Consider the following 4,313-nt stretch of genomic DNA (forward strand, 5'->3'; position numbering starts at 1 on the left):
CCACTGGAGTTGGCCTTTACAAGTTCTTGGTTTGTTGATTTACGCGGTTGATCGCTGTTGGGCATAAGCGACGTCCCCCTGAGCATTGCTTCCTTGATGTTCCATATCTCTACTACGTTGTGCGATGTTCCTATGCGATTTGAGACTTTGAGTAGTGACAGCCTTAAGAAGCTCTTTCTCGTCAATAAACTTCAGTTTATCCTGGTTATTAAAAGTTGAAAATCATTAAAAAAAAGTTACAAAAACCTATTAAAATAAGAGATAAATTTAAAACACTGACTGCCTGCCTATCTGCTCTACCGCCCTCTTTTTTGGAAATGTTGCTTTGATCATTTTAGAGCTGTTTTTGGCTTAATAAAAATGTATCTATTGATAAAGAGCTGAACACATACAAGTACAAGTTGTATCATTGATCTTATATAATTGTAATAGTTGGGCAGCACCAAAGAAAATCCTTGAAAAACTCAATGCTTGTCATCGAAATCACTTGCGTAAAATTACAAATGTTAAATGGCCTTATACTACTTGTAACGAAACATTGTACCGATTAGCAAATACTGAACTTTTCATCAATCTTGTTGACAAGCATAGATGGAATAATATATGTTGGGACATTCTCAGGCTCGATGAAAATTATCCACCAGCGTTGAATCAGGGAACAGTGAAATTTCACTGTTCTTTGGTTGAGTGTTGCTTTTAACAGTTTCGATTTGTTCACTGGACGACATGGTCGGCACCCAAATAGGCGTAAACCATTTTAAAGCAATGATTAATTACTTTGTCTAGTCGTGGCGTCACAGCGGAATTTGATAGGTTAAGAGACATTGCCCAAAATCGTGCAGAATGGTCAAACATGTTCCTTAATGTTTAAGTAAAGAAAGATTATTGTCATTTTAATTTCATTTTTAAAAGACAATAATTATTTGTTATGTTTTGTATAAGAAATACTTTATTATTTACATTTCATTGTGATGCAAAACTTGTTGAGAGTACATTTAAGTTTTTGAATATTAAGTTATGTAATAATAATTCATGCATGTTTAGAACACTGTTGAGTGATTAAAATGACTGTCTACCAAGTTCACCGTAGAATGCAGCTTTTGCGACATTTCTGGGTGCTTTTAGTATTAACCTTGTCATCATATTTTAAATACTCACTTTTATCGGTAGATGGACGGCTGTTAGGTAGAATAGCCACAATTAATGGTTGGGAGTCTTATGGTTTTTTAAAGAAGGTCCCCATAGTAGACTCTATTGTCGTTTTCCTGTTCATCAGATATGGATTTAATATGGGATATTTTCCGGTTCAATTTTTGTTTACTTCATCAATATGTGTTGTGTCATGAACACTTCCCAGGTATTTGTATTTATCAGCCTCAGTAATTAAATCGCCTCTTAATTTCCATTTTTTTAACACATTGGATTGGATTTATTCGGTGTAAACACCAAGGATAGCCCACGAAAGTCTAGAAGAAAACTTATTTCCAGTGGGGTCCTTCTGGTGGTGATTGGACAGTACACCGGGAGACAATCCCCTACACTTTTCTGAAGAGTGTACTGCGTTCTTTAACGTGCACATGGGTCATAAATGCACACGGGACCAACGGCTTAACGTCTCATCCGAAAGACGGTGCGCTATTGTAACTTGTATTTCAGCCTTCCAGCTGGAACCCAAGGAGTGGCACCGGTGGGAATTGAACCGGGGACCTAGAGATCTCCACGGTTCAGCGCACACACAGTGGCTACCAACAGGTTAGCCGACTGAGCTAAGCCGCTGCAACATTGCTGCTACGTTGTCCCAGTATATAATACATTCTATTTACTGCAATGGAATGCAAATTTCCTTCTTTTTTTTTTTAGAAATGACTTGCTGTCTGTAAAATATATTTTAATTCCTTTTCGATATCATCAATATGAATAACATCATCGGTCGAAAATAATGAACCAACTCCAGTATGAAATGCTCACACCTACATTTCTTTCACGAATTATCTTATTCAATTCATTAATATAAGTATTAAATAAACGATAGGAAACATCCTTGTTTTACGACTTATTCAATTTCGAAAAAATAATCAGTATCAATATCATTAAAGAAAACGTTACATTTAACATTATTATAAAAACTTTTATTATTACTATTTTGAACATACTTCTACAAATACCAATCTGTTTAATAGTTCTAATAAGGCCATCTTAGAGGGAGTCAAAAGCTTTCCTAAAATTTAAAAATATCAAGTTAAGTATGCTTTTTTCGGCTTGACTTTGAGAAACAAAGTCGAAATATTAAGTTTTCAGTGGATTTGTAGACTTTATTAAGCAATCTGTGGGTCTATGCACATAATTTTAGCTGGTACTGACCTAGTCTAAATTTCAAGCGCCCTGAGCATCTTACATTAGATGGATTTGTGCGCTATATAAAACTACACTATTATTATTATTATTATTATTATTATTATTATTATTATTATTATTATTATTATTATTATTATTATTATTATTATTATTATTATTATTATAAATGACCAAAAAATGTTTTCTACTAGCTTTCAATTAAACGCTAATAATTAACATAATATGCCTACAGGTTAAGCAAATAAAATATTGATTATTGTAGATCAAGTTTTGTTTAATACTGAGAGTGTACATTTAATATTGTGGTGAATATATTGATTAGAACGTGATTAGTAATGATTTAACGCATTCAATAATACGAGGGCTATAGTGATGATGGAACACAAAAAATAAAAAATAATATATTGTTATATTATATTATATATAAGATTTAACGTAAAAGTAATAATGGTGCTAATGGTATTATTGATACTAATACGACTAATGATAGTTAAATTACAGTGATGTGAGAAATGGTGGAGGGCAGAATGTGACGACGGTTCGTGTATTCCGTTTTGGAATCAAACCAGACTTTTATAAACAAAGTTGTAGTTGAGAAAGTCTCGACGTTTCGAGTTCAATCGAAACGTCGTGACTTTCTCAACTACAACAGTTCTTTTCAGAACTACCTACGTGGTGCACCGCAAGTTTCAACATATATGTTATTACTTCGCCATCAAACCTTCAAATAATAATAATAATAATAATAATAATAATAATAATAATAATATTAATAATAATAACAATAATAATATTAATAATAATAATAATAGTAAAAGTAATAATAATAATAATAATAATAATAATAATAATAATAATAATAATAATAATAATAATAATAATAATAATATGATGTAGGTTTTTGCATAACGCTATTACAAACATTATTTACAAACATGTTGTACCCGTTCTCCCAAACAGATAGAAATTTGGTAGCTACGCTATCATATGCCTATGATACCATCGATGAGAAGAGTCAGAGTGATGTAGTCTAAGGCCCTTGAATCTGTCTGTCATGACCTCCTAGTCTACAAGGCAATGACGTTTTGGATTCTTCGTTCTCTACTGTCTTGGATACAAAATTACAAAACCGGAAATAGAGGGTAACTTATAAAGGTGTTACGTCAGAGTCGTTGCCTGTCACACCCGGAGTGCTTCAAGACTCAATCTTGGGCCCGCTTTTGTTTAATATGTACATAAATGATGCTCCTTCTATTTTTCAAAATTCACATTGATTAATGTTTGCTGATGATTTGAAGCTGTTCCACATGGTCACGAACGTAAATGATGCCTTAGTCTTCCAAGAGGACCTAAATAATCTGTGTAATGGTCAGCTGATTGGAATCGCCTTGTCAAGCCCACCAAATGTGCAGTCATGACTATTGCTCTTAGAAATCTCCCTCCATTTTCAATTGTAACCTTAATGGTACTTGTATTAGTAGAGTTTATGTACAAAAGGACCTTGGTATTTTCTTAGATTGGAAACTGAGTTTTAGCCATCATGTTGACGCCATAGTCAGTAAAGCAGAGTTTAATCTTAATTTTTATATGTTATCAGTTACCTGTATAATTTTAATTTTAATAATGACAAAATTGTTTTATAAACTTTTAAACTTAGTAAATAGAGAAATGCATTTGATATGTTTTTTTGTACAGTGTTTCAATGTTAGACAATTACAACATGTAAATTTAAATCTTCAGTTCCTTAAACATAAATACACCACCTCCCATTTGGTCTTCATCTTTATTCATTACTTTTTTCATACGCTTCAGTTAGCATCCATCGAATTTCATTGCGTTTGTTCACTCCTACAAACACTTCCAAGTGTTTATAAGCATTGTTACACCGAAGATAGCAGTTGCACTGCTGAAATATTTTTGTACTATTTAAAAAAATAATAAAACATTGTGATTATATT

This window comes from Anneissia japonica, unplaced genomic scaffold (genome assembly GCF_011630105.1).
Source record: "Anneissia japonica isolate Jap-2015-1 unplaced genomic scaffold, ASM1163010v1 scaffold287712_len2945570_cov188, whole genome shotgun sequence".
Lineage (NCBI taxonomy): Eukaryota > Metazoa > Echinodermata > Crinoidea > Comatulida > Comatulidae > Anneissia > Anneissia japonica.